This window comes from Acomys minous (genome assembly GCF_964271855.1).
Source record: "Acomys minous genome assembly, chromosome: 7".
NCBI classification, from domain to species: Eukaryota; Metazoa; Chordata; class Mammalia; order Rodentia; family Muridae; genus Acomys; species Acomys minous.
The window spans coordinates 96,397,020-96,421,805 of record NC_140488.1 but is presented as its reverse complement, the minus strand read 5'-3'; the positions used below and the strand labels follow the sequence as shown (position 1 = coordinate 96,421,805).

At 40.9% G+C, this 24,786-nt stretch overlaps 1 protein-coding gene across 1 annotated transcript in view; it reads right to left on the bottom strand.

Moving 5' to 3' along the window:
* Window positions 1-8,592, bottom strand: part of ASB9 (ankyrin repeat and SOCS box containing 9) — a 38,998-nt gene extending 30,406 nt beyond the window's left edge. The window contains exon 1 of the mRNA XM_084788889.1: window positions 8,501-8,592. The gene's annotated coding sequence lies outside the window, so the exon portion shown is untranslated. The remainder of the gene's footprint in view (window positions 1-8,500) is intronic.
* Window positions 8,593-24,786: the final 16,194 nt, after the last annotated feature.

The following is a 24,786-nucleotide window of genomic DNA, read 5'->3' as shown; positions in this document are numbered from 1 at the left end:
TTAGTCTGGAAAGCTTTCTTTCCATAGCCCTATATACAGCTATATACACTTTTTTATTCTCCACTCTTTCATATTGTGCCAAAAGTATTTCCTTGTGCTGGGTGGTGGTGGTGCATGCCTGTAATCTCAGCACTCAGGGGGCAGAGGCAGGCAGATCTCTGTGAGTGTAAGGCCAGCATGGTCTACAGAGTGAGTCCTGGACCACCAGGGCTACACAAAGAAACCCTGTTGTTGTTGTTTTTTTAAAAGCATTTCTTTGTTACCCAATGATGCTAGCAGGATATTGCCCTTTCTTGGACTACTAGATAAATACTGTAGTCAGTGTCTCTGCACACATTGCTTTGGACATACTTCCAAGTCCCTCTAGAGAAGAGGTTCATAAGAATGGAAATGCTGATTCAACGTTATGTACTTACGGAGATGGAAAGCACTCAAGTGCACATACTGTTCCCACATCTAGGGGGCTCACAACCGTATGTAACTCTTGCAGGATGAAAAGTCCAAGCCCACTTCCAGGTTTGAAAACCTACCAAAAGCCACCAATCTCTGAGCTCAACAATCACCAATCCCTTGCTCAAACCTGCCAATCCTTCAGCCATAAATCCTACCAGTCCCTGAGCCTGAAAACTCACTGATCTCTTAGCTCAAAAACCCACAGATCCATGAGTTCAAAGCCACCAATTCCTGAGCTCAACAATCACCAGTCCCAGGGTGTAACTTGAAATCTCACCAATCCTCGCCCTGGAAATTTCCACCCTGAAAAGCTCCTCACCAAGAGTTTATATGGAGTTTCACCCAAGAAATTCTATATAAGCCTGCCTCCTGCCCAGTTCCCTGCAGCTTCTCACCTGGGTAGAGGCAGCCACTCTCTTGTGTCTTTCCCAATAACTCTCTTGTGTGAGGCTTGTTGTGTGGTATTACTTTGTGGTATTCCTTGCTACCTGTATTCCAGGATATATTTGCCCTCAGAAATATAAATTTTACAACTTTAGCTCCAGGAGACCCAATGTCATGTTCTGGCCTCCCTTGTAACTCATGTTCACAAACCCCCACATAGAAACACATATACATCTCAATTTATAAACATAAAAGTAAATCTTTTTTAAAGGTATGTTCTTACACATGTGACAAATTGTATGAAACCAAACACACACACACACGCATCACTGGATACAAATTTAGGAAACTCTGAAAAAGATCAGTTGATTACATTAATGTTGTGTGTGATTTTTTTCAACATGTGGTGTGTGTGTGTGTGTGTGTGTGTGTGTGTGTGTGTCTGTGTGTCTGTGTGTCTGTGTGTCTGTGTGTATGTTATGCATGCATATGTTTACTGTGTGGGTAATTGTATATGTGTGCACATGTGCATATGGAAGCCAGTGGTTGATTTCAGCTATCTTCTTCAATTGCTCTCCACCTTATATATTGGTGCAAAAACTCCCATTTAAACCCAGAGCTCAACAATTCAGCTAGTCTTCCAAGCCAGCTTGCTCTGGGGATCCTCCATCATCACCTCCCAAACGCTGATATTACAGGCAAGCTTCCACACCTGCATGCAATTTACACGTGTTCTGGGGATCTGAACTCAGATCCTCAAGCTTGTATGGCAACCACGATACTCACTGAACCACCTGTCTCCACAGGCCATGAATATTGATTTCTAGTTGTGACATTATACTATACTGTTGGCAAAGAGGCCACCACTGAGAGATGCTAAGTGCACAAGAGAGCTTGTTGCATTATTTCTTGGAACTGCACATGAATCTATAATTTTCTTTCTCAGTAGAAATTTTAATTTTAAAAAGAGGCTGCTCATTTAAAATTGAGATAAATACAGCCAAATTGCTTACCATCTCTGTTTGCAGGATTTGTCGAGAAGGTCATATACATGCAAATCCTTCAGTGCTATCCCAGGAGAGGTGTGAAGAACCATAAACATATGTGGCAGCGAATAAGAAGCTTACTTCCAATATAGAAGGGCTGGGAAGGATTTAAACAATGGGCCATCGTGGGGCGGCTGCATACTATTGCCATTTGTTCCCACTAAAATACTCACAGTCCAGCTTGCTTACACTTAATTCAGTTTGAGTAAGGTGAGATTTTTCCACAGTCAAATCTAAGTTTCAAAATGACAGTAAAGGAAATTACCAGGTTGTTGCACTAATACCTGGGAAGGAATTTATCTGCTTTGAATCTTCTCGTATGTATTGCGCTAGCAAATAAGATGAGAGCTGGACTTTTAAACTGCTTGATAATATAGTTTCCCTAGAGGAGACCTGCATGAACGTTAAGAAGTAATATGACAAAAACTGAACTACATGTGTTCAGGAAAAAAGTAAGATGGTTGACAATAACCCAGTGTTAGTAAACCCTAGTGAGCATCTGTGCCCATGTGTGTGTGTGCGCACGCACCTGTGTGTGCATGTGTGTGTCTGTGTCTGTGTGTGTGTGTGTGTGTGTGCACTGCATGTGTGAGTGCGTGCAGTGTTGTCTGTTTATGTATTTCTGTTCAGTGAAATTAGTCCAGGTGGGGTAAGAATAAAGAATTGCAGGATGCAGCAGATGCCAGGGCCACACTCATTCCATCCAAGTGGTATTGTTCCCAGGAGCCTGTGTGCATGCCCCTCCTCCACTTAGATGACCAATTTGCCCCTGACTTACAGATGCCTAGCCCGTTTACTTCTGAGGATTTGAGGATCCTTGAAAGTCCCTTCCAATGGACAAGCATGAGTGGTGGCTCACCCCTGCAGTCTCAGTTCGGGAAGGCTGAGGTGGAAGGATTAGTACATATTTGAGGCTATCCTAGGCTATTCAGTGAGTACCAGGTCAGGCTTGCATAACGAAGCCCAATGTCAAAAATCATCAACAACAATAAGCATACATTGGGACAAAAACTGAGAGAGATAGCAGCGAGAGAGGAGGGGAGATTGCTAATCAGTCAAGGTTGGTCCAGAAGCAACCACCCAGCAGTTTTCCCAGTGTGAACCCTTTAAGAGATAGGAGGCAGTCAGCTTCTCTGACTTGGGGTCATCTGGTTCTCAAGAAAAGCTCTTGTCTTTCTGTTGTTGATAGTGAAAATGCTGCAAGTTGAGCACTCTGGTGCTGCTGTAGACAGCACTCATTCATTCCTGTCCACGAAGCAGCACCATAAGGTTCAAACCAGAACATATATTCTAAAAGTTAACGTAACAGAGTATTCTGGAGGTGAACTTAAATTGGAAAACTTGTCTATGTAACCATGGGACTGGACTCTTTTAAAAAGTACCAGTAGGTCTATTTTGTCTTTTAATTTAATAACAGTCCATATTTTCTTGTGTGCATATGCACGGATGTGGAATCAAAGAAGGAAAAGTGGGGAGAGGGGAGGTTGAAAGAAAAGGAAAGGAGGGTAGATTGGATCCAAACTCATTATATGCATGCATGTTTAAGAAAATGTCACTTAAAAAATAAGAATTGTTTTTATCATTGAAAAATAAAGCAGTGGAGCAAAAGGCAAAAGTGAAGAAAAGAAGCTTTCTAGGATCATGGAGAACAAAGTCTCGATTACTGACTGATCACTGATGGAAAGACATCAGTGCCCCAGTTGAGGAAGTATAGATCTGCATTCTGGGTTGCTGTAGCGCAACCTGTCTCACCTGCTCTCCACCATCACTCCACTGTGGCCGTGGAGAGAATCTCTGTGTTCTTGGGAGGTGTGTGATGGAATATGAGGGCAGAGCCACATGGGATTGTGAGGCTGAGGAGGAAATGTGCCAGCTACACTGCTTCCATACATAGAGAGGGCTGATGAATTCCCTCCCAATAGGGCAACGACTTGAAATCTTTTTTTTTAATTATTTATGTATTTATTATTTGTACAGTATTCTGCCTGCATGTGTGCCTGCCTGCCAGAAGAGGGCACCAGATCTCATTATAGATGGTTGTGAACCACCATGTGGTTTCTGGGAATTGAACTCAGGACCTTTGGGAGAATAGGCAGTGCTCTTAACCTCTGAGCCATCTCTCCAGCCCACAACTTGGAATCTTTAATGTCATTTGGAAATATAAATTTAACTCTTCACATTGTACAGTGATGCAGGATTATAACAACAAACAATACTCTATCTTGTGTAAATTATTTTGTATATTTTGACCATCATGGATTCTTTGCTTTATCACTGAACTAAAAAATAATGACACTATAGAATTTACCTTGGAATATGACATTTTTTAATTCCTACTTCAATACGTGAGATGGCTCAGATAATAAAAGGTGATTACTATCAAAGTTGATGACCTGAGTTCAGTCCCAGGGAACCACATTAAATGAGGAGAAAACCAACTTTCAACAAATTGTCTTCTGACCTCCATACAAGGAATAGGGCATGTATATGTGCACATGTGTGTACAAGTGCAAATACACACGGAATAAATAAATATTTTAAAAACTGTATTTTTGGTCCATCTCACCTCTTCTTAACCCTAGCCATGGTGAGAGACCACAACGCCTGCAACTTCATTAAAAATATATGCAAATAAGTATTAGTGTACTGTTTTCACATATATTATACAAAGGCATATACATGTACAGATGCATATATTATACAGTAGTCACTTTTATGTGTGTGCATGCATTTATGAATACATCAAGAGAATCAACCATGACAAAAATGCACAGCAAATTGAGGTTGTGAACTCAAAGATATTGAGTTATTCTTGTAATTCTTGTGCAAGCTATAAACTCTTCAAGATATAACAATTGTAGGTGGAAATAGGTAGCAAAATTGATAAATAGTTAAAACCAGGTACACATTCTTTACAAGTTAAGTTGGTTAATTTTATGTGACCAATGTATTCATTGGTATATAGGATCTTCTAAAGAAAGAAGAGAATATATTCTACATACATGCAAGAGCAAACCTTGGCTGTGATTTTCAATGGGAGAAAATATATGGTCTTTCAACAGGGAGAACATCTGCCTCTGATATATGGTGGCTATTCAGTAATTCCTCCCTCAGCATGGCAGCTTCATGCAATGTCTCTGAAGCACTGAAGCATCAGCTAAGCTGTTTGTGTCCAGTGCATGTATCTTCTTGACAGTGAACAATGTAACCCCCATCTGTATTTGGCATGACATATTAGAAGTATGGGGAACAAAATGACTTTAGTGTATATATGTGTGCGTGTGTATATATATGTGTGTGTGTGTGTGCACATATATACACACACATATATATACATATGTATGTGTATATATACACATACATATATATACATGTATATACGTGGATATATGTATATATATTTATGTATTGTGTGGTGTGTGTGTGTGAGTATGTGTGTGGTACTAGGTTATGAAACGATGTTAAAGATGTAGCTTAATGATACACTGCTTAACTCATGAGGCTAGGGTTCATCCTCAGTACTGAAAAAAATGAAAGTTTTTTTTTACATAAAATTATTCACAGTGCATATATTTTACATTTTTACTATTAATTTAAGTGTTTTAATATGTAAAGTTTACATCTAGAGTTGCAAAAGCAGTTGTCTTAGGTTTAAGGTGTCTATTACTGTGGTAAAACGTCATGACCCAAAGCCTTCCATGGGGAGGAAAGGGCTTATTTAGCTTACACTTCCACATCACAGTTGCTCATCTAAGAAAGTCAGGACAGTAGCCTGGAGACAGGGTTTGATGCAGAGGCTATGGAGGGATGCTGCTTACTGGCTTGCTCTTCATGGCTTACACAGCATTCCTTCTAATAGCACCCAGGATCACCAACCCAGGGTGGTACCAGCCCCAATGAGCTTGGCACTCCTCCATCAATCACCAAAAGTAAAATGTCCAACATGATTGCCTAAAGCCCCATCTTATGGAGGCATCAATTGAGGCTCCCTCATCTCTGATCACTCTAGTTTGAATAAAATTGATATAAAACTAGCCAGCCAGAAGTCCTTCAAATATTGCATTGAGCAATGCAAACATAGATTCATTAAGGAAAAGAGAGGAAGTGTGAGAAGTTCTAAGGATGGAATACTCTTCTTCAAAAACTTTTTTTTCATTTATAAAGATAAGGACCAGGCATGGTGACACAACCTTTAATCTCAGCACTCAGGGAAGCAGAGGCAGATAGATCACTGTGAGTTCCAAGGCCAGCCTGGTCTACGAAGCAAGTCCAGGATAGCCAAGGCTACACAGAGAAACCTTGTTTCAAAAAAATCTAAGAGGAGAGAGAGAGAGAGAGAGAGAGAGAGAGAGAGAGAGAGAGAGAAGAAGAAGAAGAAGAAGAAGAAGAAGAAGAAGAAGAAGAAGAAGAAGAAAGAAAGAGAGAAAGAAAGAAAGAAAGGAAGGAAGGAAGGAAGAAAGAAAGAAAGAAAGAAAGAAAGATAGAGACTGGAGAGATGGCTCAGAGAACAAATTTGCTGCTCTTGCAGATGAACTGGTTTCCAGAACCCCCGTTGTGGTTTGAAGCCATCTTTAACCCCAGTTCCAGTGAATTCAACCCCTTCCTCTGACTTCCAGGAGAAGCAGATATACATGTGGTGCACACATACATACAGGCAAAACATTCATACACATAAATAAATACTTTTAATTATAAAGAAATAGTTTATGTCACATCTATGATAAGAATAAATTATAAATAATCTAAGCAGCTAACATTAGGGAATATGATACAATAATTTAAAAGAACAGCACTGTATGGATTTCTCCTCTGCCACTGCCGCTGCAACAGAGATAGCCCAAGGCCATGGAGCTGAGCCTAACACCATCACCTCCCCACTTCTGCCAAAACAAAAGCCTTGGTGCCCTGCCTCGAGACTTGACCTGGGGCAGCAATGGTAGCCTGCCCCAAAGCCATGGCAGTCCATACCCAAGCCACAGCAACCCACTTCCAAGCTGTGATGGACTGCTGCTATCCACTGCCCGCTCCCAGCCCCACGTTACCGGGAGCCCACTGACCCCCCCTCAGTCTTTCAGCCCATTGTTTCACCACCCCAAGCCCTATATCTAGCCCTTGAGCAGTGGGCCACTAAAATTTTAAATGACTGTTAGTCCTCCTTCCCACCTCAGGGCAGTTAGCTCCTCCTTCCTTCCTTGGAGACAGGAGACAAAATGGTGGCAGCTCCTGTCTGCGCCTCAGCAGGAGCTGTCTGTGGTGACTCTTCCTACCTCAGCTGATTCTTACATCTTTCCTGCTGTCTCCATGGTAACTGTACGTGCTGCCCACTCCTGCTTCAGCCAAGTGCTCTATGAAAACTGGACACCCAAGCCGGGCGTGGTGGCGCACGCCTTTAATCCCAGCACTTGGGAGGCAGAGGCAGGCGGATCGCTGTGAGTTCGAGGCCAGCCTGGTCTACAAAGTGAGTCCAGGACAGCCAAGGCTACACAGAGAATCCCTGTCTCGAAAAACCAAAAAAAAAAAAGGAAAGAAAGAAAAGAAAAGAAAACCGGACACCCTTCCTGCCTCAGTTCTGCCATGGGAGCGGGCAACCTTTCCTCCTTCAGCCTACCGCCTTCACACAAGGGCCTCTTTGTAAATTTTGGACACATTGTAAACTTTATTACCCCTCAAGGAAGAAAAGTGCCCAGATCTCTGCCTGAGAAAGCTCCAACAGCCCAGCCACACGCCCACCCACACACTATAACTCTCCAGCCCCTCAGTAGGACTCATTCCAGATTATGCTAACAAACCTGAGCTTCCCCCAGCTAAAGCTAGAAACACCACCAATCCACACTCTGGAAATCGCTGGCCAGAAAGCTCCGCCCCCTAAGAAACCCTATATAAATGCTGTGTCTGTCCTGTTCCCTGCTGTGTTCTACCAGGAGCAGAGGCAGCCAGTCCTGGATTCATCCCTCCACTAAATCGCTTTTAAGAGCTTTACTGCCTGCTGTGACTCACTCATTGGAAGAAATGAAGAAGAGGAGAAGAAAGAAGAAATGAAGAAGAGCTCAGGCTCCAAAGCTCCTCAGCTCTTCAGGACTTGGGGCAACCTTCCCCTGAAAGCTGTGCTGTCTCTGTTGAGGAAGCCTCCTCTCAGAGTTGTGACGTTCCTGGGCACTTGGGACACTGTCCTACCCCAAGGCTGGGATCCCTTCCCAGACCTCGGAGTTGTGGACACTCTTCCACCAGAGTACCAGAAAGGCAGGCCACACCACACCCACCCACAACAAGCACTGAAATGTTTGAATCTTACAAAACTATTTCCATAAGACTTCTGAAAGAAGCAGCCATCACAAGTTACTTTCAGATAGGGTTGCTACTTTCAATCAGAGCAAAAAGATTAAAAAAAAATACAGTACTTGACTTCTCATGGTTTCAGTCACTTAGGGGCAACTACAGTATGAAACCACTCAATGAAGAAGTCCGAAGATAACTACCAAGTTTTCAATTGTGCACTACTGAGCTCAGTATGATAAAATGGGGTTTGTTTCACTATGCCCAATACTCCATCTCATATCTGTACTATCCACTCCACAACTAATACTCCATCCATGCTAGTTAAAGATTTAAGTAATTACCTTGGTTGTTAAATCAACTGGGACAGCACCATATGTCTGCTCAGGAGTTCATGTGTTCAAGTAACTGACACAGTAGCCTGATGATATGTCACAATGCCCCCACTGTTGCCTTCATGTCATCTGCTTACATAGGCATTGGTTGTACCATCTCCTATTACCACTAAGAAATGGAGGGGAGTATAGCCCAATAAAGTATTTTAGGAGAGTGTGCATTCAAATTTCTTTATTACTAGTGTTTTAATTTTATTGTATGTATTCATTATACACTTTTACCATGCTACACAAAGACATTTTTACACAATTGTATAATATTATTTAGCCATATTCTTCACTGTAACTCCCTATGGTCCCCTTTTTAACCTGTCCTCATCTGGGGCTTTTACTTTTATGCTATATACTTATGTACATGATTTTATGTATCTGTATAAAATCTAGGAACTACAAGTGATAGGAAGTACATACTTGTCTGTCTGAGACTGACTTAGTTCACTTAGACTACAAATCATATGGCTTCAGTCCTCTTAATAGCTGGGAAATGTTTCGTTGCGTATATATACTACATTTTATAATTTAAATTTTTATTTTTCAAGAATATATATAACCTACTGAGTCCATTTAGTGTTGTTCATATGTACATGTCTTTAGGGCTGTCCACTTGGGACTGGATAATCTATCAGGAAGCTAGTCCCTAAAGAAAACTGATTCATTCTCTCTCTTCTCTCTCTCTCTCTCTCTCTCTCTCTCTCTCTCTCTCTCTCTCTCTCTCCCTCCCTCCCTCCCTCTCTCTCTCTCTCTCCCTCTCTCTCTCTCTCTCTCTCTCTCTCTCTCTCTCTCTCTCTCTTTCCCCCTCCCTCTCCCTCCCTCCCTCCTTCCCTCCCTCCCTCTCTCTCCCTCCCTCCCCCCCCACTGTCTCTCTCCCCAGCTACTAGTTGCCCTATAGTACTTCATCTAGGGGTAGGACCTTGTGAAATGTCCCCCATCCAGGCTGGAATGTCAATGAGTGTTGTTGCTATGAAGATTTTGTTTCAGTGTTTGTATTGTTAAGAATTCAAGCGACACCACATGTAGGGAGAGAGGAACACTCCTTCATTGCTGGTGGGAATGCAAACTAGTACAGCCACTTTGGAAATCTATCTGGTGCTATCTCAGAAAACTGGGGATAGGGCTTCTTCAAGACCCAGCTATTCCACTCCTTGGAATATACCCAGAAGATGCTCCAGCACACAACAAGAAAATCTGCTCAACCATGTTCATAGCAGCCTTATTCATAATAGCCAGAACATGGAAACAGCCTAAGTGTCCCTCAGTAGAAGAATGGATAAAGAAACTGTGGTACATATACACTATGGAATACTACTCAGCTATTAAAAACAATGAATTCCTGAAATTTGTGGATAAATGGATTGAGCTAGAAATGATCATAATGAGTGAGTTAAGCCAGAAGCAGAAAGACTCAAATGGTATATACTCACTTATATCTGCATATTAGCCCAAGGGGCATGTCCCACGAAAGCCTTCACTTACCAGGAAACTGGGAAATAGGGGAGAACATCCTATTGGGACTCTAGATAAGAGAAGCATGAGAGAATAGCAAAGTAGAAGGATCCAGAGGGCCCTAGAAACCTACAAGTAGAACATTATGATAGGCAGATTTGGGTCCAGGGGTCCCGTTCAAACTAAGGCACCAGCCAAGGACAATACAGGTGGTAAACTTTAAACCCCTACCCAGATCTAGCCAATGGGCAGAACAGTCTCCACAGTTGAGTGGAGAGTGGGATATTACTTTCTCACGTACTCTGGTGCCTCATATTTGACCATGTCCCCTGGAGAGGGAGACCTGGTGGTACTCAGAGGAAGGACAGCAGGTTACCAAGAAGAGACTTGATACCCTATGAGCATATACAGGGGGAGGAAGTCCCCCTCAGGAACAGTCATAGGGGAGGGGAGTAAGGGGGAAATGGGAGGGAGGGAAGAATGGGAGGATACAAGGGATGGGATAACCATTGAGATGTAACAAAAATAAATTAATTTTAAAAACGTATTCAAGAAAAGATTTCATAGGTGCAGCTTCCCTAGCATGTCTGGACCTTTGATTCTTCTCCCCCCCACCCGCCCACCTTGGAAAGCCTTTTATTTTATTTATTTATTTATTTTTAGAAGTGAAAACTTACCACATTTATTTTGCTTTCACTGTATGTGTGCTTGTGTGTTTTCTTTTTTTAATGTTTTTTATTAATTTATTCATATTACATCTCAATGGTTATCCCCTCCCTTATATCCTCCCATTCCTCCCTTCCTCCCATTTTCCCCTTACTCCCCTTCCCTATGACTGTGACATGTACCTTTGGTTCTTACAATCTTTTAATCCCCTCCTCTATGATTTTCCCTGAGCCTTAGGTATATGGATTATGCAGTAGCTATATAAATTGGGACTGGGCACTCCACACATATACCACATTTTAACCCATTCCTCTATTGTTAGACACTTGGGTTGATTGTATATTATAATTGTTCTTTTTTACTATTATTACTGATAATCTCTTGTGCTTAGTTTCTAAAATAAACTTTGTCATGAGTATGTAGGTATAGGAAAAGTGTACTGCATTCAGGACTACCCAGGATTTAAGGCATCCACTTGGAACTTAGAACATAAATCTTGTCAAGAGAGGGAGAGGTGTATTATTATATTGAAATACAAAGAAACAAATCACTAACAACAATAAAATCACTAACAGCAAACCCGTAACCAACAGTAAAAATTAACTAATAAATGCTAAAGTTATTTTTACATAACTGTGTTTGTTTCTCAGTCTCTCTGTTAACCCAGCTATCACAAATAACAGACTCTTTTATATTTGCTTAATAATAAACTTTACAACACAATAACTAGGCAGCTATTACTCTATTCTTAACCCTCTACACTAATTTGGCTTCCTCCCAGCGTATATCCTAGAAATACTTAGACTTTGTAGCTTTCCCTATTTCAGGTCTCACTCCTGATGTCTCTTGGACCTCTCCATGGCTGAGTCCCCTACTTCCTTTTCTAACTCTTCCTCTCCTGGCTGTCAGGATGTCCAAACCTATTCTCTCCCTTGTTGGATAACGCTGTTTACATAACATTGAGACATGAAATTCTTGGAAAGAGGATTGCAACCATATATGGGGAGTATAGAAGTCAGCATTTGAATTATACAATAACCTTATGCCTACAAATAAATAGTAAATATAATTAACAATAATTTTACATTTTAGTCACTGTATCAGGACCTTACCTAACTTCTCTAAAGCAGTCACACATCATTGTAATGCCTAATCTTTTTTATTTCTGCTCTTGTCCCTTCTTAACCTGATGTTATGTGCTGTCATAGATTTTGGAATATCCCATAACTTCCCCCCAAGAATGTGAGAATTAATCTGTAATATTTGTAAAACTCCTTCAATAACTTATGTTTTGTTGTTACATCCATTTATGACAGCAAGAGGACATCCAACTTACAACAAATGAGCTGACATATTTTTGTCATGATGCAATGTAATATGTATATTATAGCTTATAAATCCTGATGAATAATTTTCTGGGTAGCTCAGAAAGACCTAGAGTAGAACCAAACATGACTGGTCTTAAAAATATAGTGAAATGATTCCTAATGCTAATCTGCTATACCCACAGATGGGTGCCTTGTCTGGTTGTGTCACCAGAGACACTTACTCAGGCAGAATAGTGCAGAGACCCACAGCCAGACATTATGCACAGAGTCTAAATTGGAGATCTCCATCAGGTCCCTCCTCTCTGAGATTTGTGAATCCCACAGAAGATGGGGAGGGAAGATTGCAGGAGTCAAAGGGGATAGAGGACAACTGGAGAACACAGCCTATTTAATCAGCTAAGGAGGGCTCACATGAGCTCACAGTGACAGAAAAAACAAGCATAGGGCCTGATTGGGACTGCACCAGGTTCTTAGCATATAAGTTATGGTTGTTTAGGTTCGTGTTTTTGTGGGACTCCTAACAGTAAGAACAAGTATATCATCGAGTCTTTTATATGCTCTTGGGACTCTTTTCGTCCTATTGGGTTGCCTTGTTCAGCCTTGATATGAAGGGTTTTGTCTTGCTCATTGTGTCTTGTTTTGTCCAGTTCAGCTGTCATCTCTTGAAGGCCTCAATTTTCTGAGGGAGAGTAGATCTGGGGGAGAGGGGAGGTAGGGGGAGCTAGGTGAATTGAAGGGCATTGCATGAGAAAAGAATCTGTTTTCAATAAGAAAGCAAAAAATCTAGGTTGTTCTTTTCATTGCTTCTAAAAAGTGCTCAGGGTGTTTTTATACGTTTCAGATTTTGCCGAAGGCTTCAAAATTTTACAATCAATAACTCAGCAAATTGAACATTAAGATCTATGTTCAGAACAAAAATAAATCTCAAATGGTTGCTTCCAGTTCTCCACTTGGAAAGGTAAGGGCACTATGGGTAGGGAGAAAGAATATTGGTGAAGGATATTTTGTGCACTATATATTATTCTAATACTAATTTCTGTACCTAGAGATCCGGTTGTAGTCTGGAAGTTAGCGCTGTCACTATTATTGAAGTTATCTCCTGTCTCCATGTTGCATAAAAGCTGTTCTCCATCACCTCTGATTGTTAATCAAGAGCTGAATAGTTGGTCAAGAGAGTTAAGGCGGGACTTCTGATCCCAGTGAGGAAGTTGCCATGGAAGGTCACCATGAGGGAATCACCTTGAGGACATGGGTGGAGCAGGAGCATCTAGGGCAACACTAAGATGGCAGGTCATGGGGCATGTAGCTGGGAATTAGACCAGACCAGTGTAGACATATTAGAAAGGCTCAATATCTGCCCTGCTGTATAGTGCTTGAAGTTATTAATAAATATAATAGGTTTCCATATCATTATTTGGGAGTTAGGTTGGGAAAGGGGAGCTAGGAAAAAGCTCCTACTTTAAATTTTTCGTTTTGTGTTCAACGTGCGGCTAGACATCCAAGCTTAGACATGAGACTAGTCCTACATGGAAGGCAGCTAGCTTCTTAGAGAAAAAAATGGGAAGGAGCTGGATGCTGAAGAGAGGCCAAGAGCAGAAGGTGGCTCTACTGAGCAGCAAAACTGGCTGCTGAATAGGAACGTGAAACAAAGGAAGCCAAGTACATTTCACAGGCCCTAAGGGGCCCTGCTACATAGCCAAGAACTTGTGTGAAGCTGTGAGCTAACTTAGCTGGTGGGCTCAGGAGCTGCACTCATCTCTCAGGCAAGCCCTGGGCTCACAATGTGCAGAGACAGGGCTCCTTTGAGAACCTTTGCAGAAACTGTCAGCAGAGATTGGTGCTGCATGGCTCCTGTTGCTGAGGGCTAGTAGCTGAGAGCAGAGATCCAAGCAGAAGGCTGAGAAAGAAGTGTGTGAGCAAGCTTTGGCCCCATCCTGCTGCATGGGCTCACCACCTTCCCAGAGTGGGCAAAGACCAGAGGTGCCAGTGTAGCCCCACATAGCAGAGCATGTAGGCCGCAGACTACTGGTGGGTATCCCCAGGTAAAAGCCTGCAGCTGTGCAGAAGTGTGGCAGGTCAGAGAAACTTGAAGATGCCAGCTACAAACACATACAGATGTCGAAAAGCTGAAAAGTCACCAGTCTTGGTAAAATACTTGAAAAGTCCTTAAAGAGAGAGTTTTTTTTTTTAAATTAAGAGGAATAAGGCACATAAGGGTGAAAGAAAAACAACAAAACAGGACTTTTGGACCCTACATAATACCATATTATATGGCTTAAAGATAGAAACAGAAGATGAAGAAACAAATGGCTTAGTTAAGATTGGCACATTACGATTATGATTATTATGATTATTATCATTTATGATTATTATCATGCTGATATTTCTTATTCTAGTCTTAATTGACATAATGTATTTTTGTGCTTTCTCAAAGAAAAGGGTTTTAGAGATACAAGAAAAAAATATGAAAAGTGGAAACAAGCCTTACAAGAAAAATTAGAAAAAATTATAAGTAAAAATGATAAATATACCAACCAGGCATGGTTGGTGCATGCCTTTAATCCCAGCACCCAGTGCAGCAGAGGCAGACAGACACTGTGAGTTCGAGGCCAGCCTGGTCTACAAAACGAGTCCAGGACAACCAAGGCTACACAGAGAAACCCTGTCTCAAAAAAACCAAAAGAGAGAAAAAAAGAGAGAGTCAAAGAAACTAGATAGAGTCAAAGGAACTAAGACCAGAGCCTACTGTGCCACCATATAATGAAAATCAAGACACTCAGCCAAAGGTTGTTAGAAAAGCAACCTTGGCTTATCCAGTTTCTGTATGACAACTGCCGGGAGATGGTGACCACCGCGAAGATTATGAGGAAATTGGGTGGCACCCCATAGATGTGCTGGATTTTTTTTAATTAAAGAAATTGTTACTTTATATGATGTGAATTCACCATTTGTAAGACAGATATTGAATCCATGGATGAATCAAAATTGCATAATCCCCAAGACTGGAAAAATATGACAAAAGGCAATATTAGAACCTGGACCTCAGTTACAATGGAGATCATGGTGACAGAAGAAGCTAGTGAAATAGAACAGAAAAATGGAGCCAGAGGCATCAATATTCCCCAAGATCAGTTGCTAGGTAAAGGTCTATATGCTGAGATACAGATGCAAGGATGTATATGATGAAGGAACCTTGGCAGTATGTCACATAGCAGCTTTAAGTGCTTAGGACAAGAAACAAGAAAAAGACTTGAACAGTTCACTCAGATTATGCAAAGGGCCAAAAGAAACATTCACTGACTTTTTACAAAGATTTACTTCAGCTGCAAATAGAAGGGTATCAGAAGATAGGAAAGCACTGATTGGATCTTTGGCTTTCAAACATGCTAATGCTGAATGCAAAAAGGTGATCACGCCCTTAAAGGAAAGATCAGCACTGATAGATGAATGGATTAAAAATATGGCTGATAATTGGTCTCATTCATATGACATAACTTTAATAGGAGAAGTTGTGGGAAGCCGCGCCCACATTCGCCATTACAAGATGGCGCTGACACCCTGTGTCCCATGCTGACAAACGACTAATCTGCGCATGTGCGAAGGGATTTTCCACTCGTTGTGCTCTGCCTCTCCCGTGGCATCATCTCGCCCGATGAGCAACAGCCAATCAGGGACTGACACATCCTAAGCGGAGGACAGTTTCCTACATAAGGGAGGGGTTTCTGCTGTTTGCTCTCTCTGTCTCCCTTTTTCGTGTTGTAAGCTTATGCTCTTCCTCTCAAGAGGCAGTAAAGCTTTACTGCAGAAGGATCCTGTTTGTGTGTGCAGCGTCGTTCTTGCTGACGAGACGGTAACGCTAGCCACAAGAAGTAATCTCTAAATGTTTTGAGAAAATCCAAACTGTCAAATTCCTTAATTGTGGTAAGCAGGGTCATTTAAAAAGGAATTGTAGGCAGATCCAAGCTAACTCTGAAAGAAGTCCTAAGCTTTCTGGATGCAAAAGATGTGACAAAGGACAGCATTGGACTAATGAATGTAGATGAACAAGAAGCAAACAGGGTAACACCTTGTTGGAAATGCCCAGTGGGGCTTCTTGCAGGCCCCGATATCAAATTCAAATCAGCCATCTCAGGTCAGGGGTGGAGAAATTCATCCACAGAACAACTAAGCAACACTGCTCTGGAGATAGTTATTAAAAACCCAAATACCAGCTGGGCGTGGTGGTGTACACACCTTTAATCCCAGCACTCAGGAGGCAGAGGGCAGTGGATCTCTGTGAATTCGAGACCAGCCTAGTCTATAAAACGAGTCCAGACCAGCAAGGGCTATTACACAGAGAAACCCTGTCTCAAAAGGAAAAATAAAAAATAACAACAACAACAACAACAAAAAAAAACAAATATCAAACTCAGAGCAACTTCAATAGATAAAACAAAAAACCCAGAAGGGACCAGAAAACAAGTATTTTGGCAAACTTATATAGATGATCAGAGACCTAAACTAAAGGTCTTTATAAATAATGTTGGAACTGAAGGACCAATAGACAGTGGGGCAAATATAACAATTTCACCAAAATTTTAACCTCCAGATTGGCCTCTTCAGGAGGTACATATTCCAATTCAAGGGGATGGAACTTCCTTCCAGGTAAAACAAAGTATAAAATGGTTTAGATATACAAGGCCAGAAGGTCAAACAGGTAAATTAAGGCCATATTTGGCTGACATAACCATGAATTTATGGGGAAGAGATCTATTTCAACAATAGGAAGCACAGATTAGCATTCTTCCAACTTCAGGGACAAGCCATAAAACAGGAGTTGTTCCTGATGAAGGTATGAAAATATGTTATTGTTATGCCCAAGTTTTGAGAGACTCCCTGAACAGACCACCCAAGAGCCAAGTCCAAATGCAATGGCAAGGAAGTCTTTATTGCAGATTCAAACCCGGACCACCCCTCCCATGCACTGGCACAGCAGATGCAGGGAAGTGGCCTCCAGTCTCAATTGAGAGGGCTTTTTATAGGTTTTAAACAAAGAAATGGGTTTAACCGTATATGATTGGATGGAATTTTTGGAGAAAAGCTGCAAGAGGGAGTTAAAAGCCTTGGCGTTTCATGGTTGGGTAATAGGTGTAGGGGCAAGTTGGCCTATAGAAAAGATTGGTTGAAGCAGTCATGGGGGCATTAGGAACTTTGGTCTGACTTCTCCTAATTGGTTGTTGCTATGTGCCAGACCACCTGCTGGTCAGCTTGACCAGAAGATAGTGTATTTGGACTTTCCCAAGGTGAGCTGATTGTGTTGCTAGGAAATATTTTTTTTTTTATTTAGACTAGTTTGTGGTTTTTCTGGAATCTGGGTTCAGCCCTTGGCTAGGTTTAATGGAATTTCTTTTTCAAAACAGAGTTTATCTGGTCCTTTCAGTTATAAAAGAACAGTTGCAGACTGTACAAGTTGTCCATAAGCAGGACACAACAGAGGCTGACCCTCCAACTTTATAGGATGGAGCCACTGCTGGCAGAACAGCAAAGGCCCTACCACTAAGGTTGTTGACTGACCAACCTGTTTGGGTAGAACAATGAATGGCCTATGACAAAAGAAAAACTCCAGGCACTAGAATAGCTAGTCTAAGAGCAGCTGGAGGCTCAGCATATAAAAGAGTCCACCAGCCCTTGGATTTCTTCTATATTTGTCATTTTTTAAAAAATATGTCAAATGGAGGATGTTGGCGCCACTGAGAACAATTAACAAAATCATTCAGCTAATGAGTTTTTTACAGCCTGAAATCCCATTGCCTTAATTGTTACCTAAGGCATGGCCTATTACAGTGATTGATTTAAAAGATTGCTTTTTCACAATCCCTTTACATGAGCATGATAAGGAAAGCTTTGCTTTTTCTCAGTATCTACTTATAATAATAGTTGCCCAATAAAAAGTTATCACTGTAAGTTTTGACTTTTATGGGCATACCTGTACAAATTAAAGCTGACAATGCTCCATCATATGTCTCTAGCAAAATGAAACAATTTTTTGCATATTACAATATAAAGCATATTACAAGTATGCCACACAATCCTACCAGACAAGCAGTTTAGAGAGATTTAATCATACTTTAAAGGAGATGCTTAAGCAGAAAGGGGTAACAAAGACCTCCAGAGATAAATTACATTATTTGTTAACTTTAAATGCTTAAATGCTAATTAGCAAACAATAATAACTGTTGAGAGACATTGGATTATATTGGAGGGGGGAGAGACTGCTAAACTAAGCCAGCCTGTTTATTTTAAATATGTCTTAACTTCAGAACAAAAGGACCAGACACCAAAGAAGACAGACAAGTAGCCAGATAATCCAACCTCATAAATTGCCTCAATAACTGTTACCTTAAAAATCTGCATACAGAACAACTTTTAAGTAACTAGCTAATATGGTCCAGCCTCAAAGACTGTTCTAGCCAGGACTTCAGTTAAGCCCTACATTTTCTCCTCACGCAAGAGCCTGGACAACAAATAATACAGCTAGCTCCCCTAGGACTTGGCCATTATCCAATATTTCTTATGTCACCAAAAGAGAGCATCACACCCAGACACAGGGAGAGAATGATGCCCCATTCCCCAAAAGCAGTGCGGGTGGTTTTTGGTCGTTCAGTGGGTGATGGGTATTTGTTGTTGATTAAGGGGTATTGTTTGCATGTTGTTAATGGTCTTGGTCAGGGAGAGGTTATATTCAAGGATCTCTTGTTCTCTTTTTCTTGCCTCCATCGTTCTTTCTCTCTTTTCTAGAGTTAAGGGGAAAGGGGGAAGAAGGGATGAATAAAGGGGGATATAAGAATGATAGGATAAAACGGTAGATTATTCAATCTACTTTTAGACTAGAGAGCATCTGCAAGTCAAAAATTTTACATAGGTATGGATCATTGTATATTGATACAAATTTAAGGTTATTTTTGTTACAACATACTGTATATATGTTTCAACACTTATATAAGGTATTATACCTATGGAATTTATTTTAAAGTGTAATGTGAAGTTCTAGTCGAAAGGTACTATTATAAACTGTTTAGGATGATTAATAAATGCAAGTTAGTAGTCAACCAAATTTATGGTCATGTTAGGTACTAGTTTAATCACAGAAATAAGCTTTATTTAGCTTCATGTAGATGTTTTCAAAGTTAATCAGATAATAAATAGCTAGAAACAAGCAATAATATTTGCCTATTCAGATATACTATAGATAGATGCTCTTCAAAAACTTCAGATTGCCTACAGGATATGAAATGTAAAGATGTTTTTAGTAATAAAAGGCTTTTTGAGACAATGTCAGGTCCTGGCAGCATCCCCATTCTACTTCAAAGAAGACAAGGGACATTGAAGAACCTCTGTATGGAGTTTGCCTCAAATGTAGCAAGCTAGGCACTGGTCAAGAAACTGCTGTGGATTGAACCAGAAATGGTCATAATGAGTGAGTTAACCCAGAAGCAAAAAGAGTCAAATGGTATAGACTCACTTATATCTGGACACTAGCCCAAGGGGCATGTCCCATGAACGTCTTCACTCACCAGGAAAGTGGGTCAGAGGGGAGGACATCCTATTGGGACTCTAGGTGAGAGAAGCATGGGAGAATGTGGAAATAGAAGGATCCAGAGGGTCCTAGAAACCTACAAGAAGAACACTATGATGGGCAGATCTGGACCCAGGGGTCCTGCTCAAACTATGGCACCAGCCAAGGACAATACGTGCAGTAAACTTCGAACCCCTAACCAGATCTAGCCAATGGACAGGACATTCTCCACAGCTGAGTGGACGGTGGGGACTGACTTTCACACGAACTCTGGTGCCTCATATTTGACCACGTCACCTGGATGGGGAGGCCTAGTGGCACTCAGAGGAAGGATAGCAGGCTACCAAGAAGAGACTTGATACCCTATGAGCGTATACAGGGGGAGGAAGTCTCCCTCAGGCACAGTCATAGGGGAGGGGAGTAAGGGGAAAATGGGAGGGAGGGAAGAATGGGAGGATACAAGGGATGGGATAACCATTGAGATGTAATATGAATAAATTAATAAAATATTTTTTAAAAAGAAACTGCTATGGTCTCAACTGCTGACAGCATACTGTCCAAGCTGTAGACAAGCAGGAGATGGAAGAAATCAACTGGAGAACTTTGCAGTGGCAAGGTAGGAAGGAAAAATCCTTCAAAATTCCCTGCCCCAGAGAAAAGTCTGTCAGATATTCTGGGTCAGAAGGCCAAAGATGATGCTTCCGTGTTACAGAGAAAGCTTCAGTGACTGTCCAGGAAGCCAACTGTCTCAGCTTTTCTATAGTTTTGGAAGATGCTTGGTCTGCATTTTCTGTCTACTCAGGTAATATTTATCCTTTTCAGGTCTCTGATGGGATTGAAGACTAGATAGTTATGGTCTCACACTTAAGCTTACATTGTTTAGGATTTAATAAAAATGTTTTAAGATCTAAGAAGATAGTTATAGGTTGACAAATGCAAGTTATGATCGGAAATGATTTAAATACAAAACTCTGAACTCACCAAGACAGGATATATAGTAGAATACTTCCTCAGAGGTTGCCAAATACATTGTGAATGTAATTCTTACCTGTTAGTTTTCATGGTTGTTCTTGTTGTATATAGTTTATCAATATAAGAGAAATAGCCCTTTATTGGAGTAAAAGCGAGAGATGCTGTAGGATGTTTTGTGCACTATATATTCAAACACTGATTTCTATACCCAAAGATCAGGTTGCAGTCTGAACATTGGCATTGGCATCTCTGGTCTCAATGTTGTATAAATATTGTTCCTCGTCATCGCTGGTTGCTAATAAAGATCTAAAACACCTATAGCGAATCAGGAGAGTTAAAAACAGGACTTCTGATCCCAGTGAGGGAGTCACCATGGAAGGTCACCATGAGGGAGTCACCATGACAACACAAATGGAGCAGGACCAACCAGGGAGATGGGATGGCAGGTGATGGGGCACGTGGATGGAGAGTAGTCCAGACCAGTGTAGATGAGTTAGAATAGCTCAGTATCTGCCCTGCTATGTAGTGCTTGAAGTTATTAATGAATATAATAGGTCTCCATATCATTATTTGGGAGCTAAGGCAGGTATTAGAATGATCCCCTACTTTTAATCTTACAGAATTACTTATATGATTACTTAAATGGTTAAAATATTAACTTTAGAACTCCTACACATGTCACATACATGTTTCCTCCATTTGAGTTTATCCTTTCACTTCATATATAGCATTTTGCTGTAACATTGTAATGTACTATAGTCAGAATTTTCCTTTAAAGTTTCTGCCTTTGATAATATACTTACCAAAAATGTCATCCTTTTCACATATGTTCATATACACTTATTCTGGCATTTTTATAGAATTACTTGAATTTTTGAAATAATTACAAAAAGTTCAAGAATTGGTTTCAGAATATGATGCAATCCTCTGTCATAATTAACTAATTGGGATTATTAGATACTGCAATATCAGAAAACAGCCAAGAATGATGCTAACAGAAATATAATATGAGCCACATGTGTGATTTAAAAATTTGTTATAGTCACATTAAAAAAAATAAAATGATGGGCTGGACAGCTGGCTCAGAGGTTAAGAGCAGTTGTTGTTCTTCCAAAGTACCTGGATTAAAGTACTACCATCCACATGGCAGCTCATATCTATCTATAACTCCAATTGCAGGGGGTCTGACCATCTGGACACCAAGAGTGTATGTGGTGCACATACATGCATATGAAGGCAAATTACTCATAAGCATAGAAATAATAAAATAAATAAATCTTATCAAAAAAGTAAGACACAAATGAAAGGATCACTTCAATGTGTGACTGACATCAAATGTTAGTAATAAGTTTCGTATCCTGATTTTTGTTTCAAATCTTCAAAGTTTAAAACATAATTTTGAAGTATGCAAAGCCAATTATTTGCTAATTTTTTATTATTTGAGAATTACATACATGCATAATATCTTGTTTTATTTTATAAATAGTTTTATTAAGACAAAAATTGGCGGTATGGTATGACGTTTACATTTCAACAAAAGTTTCACATACGTCTAACACATGCTTTAAAATTTTTACAAGGCAGCTCTAGATGTTGGTCTAGACAATATTAATACCAGTGGACCTTATGATTCAAGACAGTATTTTAGATATCAGGTAATTTGAAGAATTTGTATTCTTAAATGTACCATTACTCAAATATGAAAGTTAATCTCCTGAGACCAGGGTTTATGATGTCATTCAACCTTTGACATAACTCTGGAATTAGTGTTGTCAGTAACTGAACCCAACACGAGCAATTTCAGGGTTCAAACCTAAAGACGAAAACCAGAGTCTCCAAGAATTTCCACCCTAAGAGCACAGGCCATCCTTTCCCATCTCCATATGCCCTCCCACAATACTTGGGCCAGTGACTTGAATGGACCAACTGATTTATAATCTCATAATTAGAACAAGGTCTTTTTCTCCTGTTTCAGGAATTAGCACCTCTAATGCAGAATGGTCTGCCTGTATATACTCTCCAATAAAATGTTCTCTCATCATCCAATTTCCATCTTCAAATGGCAGCTCTAGTAACTCAGGGAACTGAATTTGTCCTCTGTAAGCCACACTGAGCTAGACAGGGAAAGTTTTTGGCTGTAGGTTTCAGTATTCATTATTTTTTTTTAAACAGTCACTTGTAGTCCTTATTCCTGGTGTCAATAAAAATTTTTGAAAGGACAGAATATTGTGGATATAAACCCAATTCTTTATTTAGCTGTTTTTTTTACTGTTTCATCATTTCCCCAATCAGGCCCCAAATTTTAACCAAAATTATTCTACCCATTTCCCTTCCTCCCTGCCCCAACCCACCCACCCCCAATTAATATACTAGTAATAGCTAAAAACTACACCCATGCTAGGCTGTAAAACTGCAGTTAACACTCTTGGGAAGAAGGCTGTGGATTGTGGAGATGTTTTCCTTTCCCTTATCTTCAGACTCAGAATCACCTTTGCTCTTGCCTCCCTCTGATTTGTCTGTCTCATGAGCTGTTTTCTGTCACTGGAGAAACTCAGCAATAAGGTCAGGGCAATCGAGGTTCTATTCTGTCTCCCTTGTGCCATCCTCATCTGAGAAACGTTAGAAGATATTTCACTTTGCCCATGACAACTGGACAACCAAGGTCCTTTTCTACCACATATATCTCTTTCTCTTCTTCTAGTACTTTCTCTACTTTCATTTTTTTACCCATAGTATCTCTCAGCTTACTGGTGTGTAGGGTGGTGATGCTGGTATTAGTGCCCCCACTGCCAACCCACTCCAACACATAAAGTCACATCAGGACTGAGCACATCCTCTTCCCCTGTGGCCTGGTGAGGCAGCCCTGCTAGGGGAAGTGATCAAGTAGCAGGTAACAGATTCCATGTCAAAGACAGTCCCCTGCTCCCCTTATTAAGGGACTCACATGAAGCCTGAGCTGCCCATCAGCTACATCTGTGTAGGAGGCCTAGGTCCAGGCTAAGTATGGTCCTTGACTGGTGCTTCAGTCTCCACAAGCTCCTCTGGGCCCTGGTGAGTTGACTCTGCTGGTCTTCTTGTGGAGCTCCTGTTATCTCCAGCTCCTTCTATCTTTCCTCCCACTTTTCCACAAGACTGCCTACACTTTGCCCAGTTTTGCTGTGAATCTCAGCATCTGTTTCTATCTGCTGATGTGTGGAGCCTCCCAGAGGAAAGCTGTCTCCTGTCTGTAAGCATAACAGAGTGTCATCAATAGTGTCAAGGGTTGGCTTTCTCCCATGGGGTGGGTCTCAGGTTGGGCCACGCATTGGTTGGACGTTCCTTAAATCTTTACTCTATCTTTATGACTGCACATTTATCCCTGCACATCTTTGGAGGACCCAAAGGGGGATGCTTAATTCTTACTCAGAAGGGGAGATAGAATAGACAGTGGAAGACATTGAAAGGAGGGAACAAGGTAGGAGGAAGGGGAGCACAGAGAGAAATGAAGGTGGAGATCAGACTTGGGGAGAACGGGGATGGGAGAACAGAAGGCCTGCAGAGAGAAGAGAAACCAAGGATAGGAGGATATAGCTCTGTGACCTACAACTGGGTGCCTTCTGGGAGAATATGGGGTGACTCTAGCTGAGACTCCTAATAGCAGGGGTCCTGGAGACTGAAGAGGGCACCCTCTAACAGACAGGACTCCCAGTGGAGGGAGGAGAAGACTAACCCACGCACAAAACCTTCAACCCAAAATTTACCCTGCCTACAAGATGTGCAGGCTTATTTTTCTTGATGTCCATTTTTTTTTTTAGTTCTTTTATATTCTCTATAGTAACCCTCTGTCAGATGTATAATTGGTAAAGGTTTCCCCATGTTTAGGCTGCCATTTTGCTGAAATGAGGGTGTTCTTTGCTATACAGGAGCTTTTTGGTTTCATGAGGGCCTATTTAATTATTGGTTTTAATGACTGTGCTATCAGGATGCTGTTAGAAAGTAATTTCCTGTGTTATAAGTTCAAATGTTTTTCCTGTTTTCTCCTCTATCAGATTCAGTGTATCTGGTTTTATGTTGAGATATTTGATCCATTTAGAGTGGAGTTTTTGCAAGGTGATATGTATGAATCTGTTTGGATTCTTCTGCAGGCAGCCATTAAGTTTGACCAACACCATGTGTTGAAGATGCTGTCTTTCAGCCTCTTTGTCAAAAATCATGTGGCTGTAGGAGTATGGGCTTACATGTAAGTCCTCAATTTTATTCTACTGATAAATGTGCCTGATGTTTACACCCAT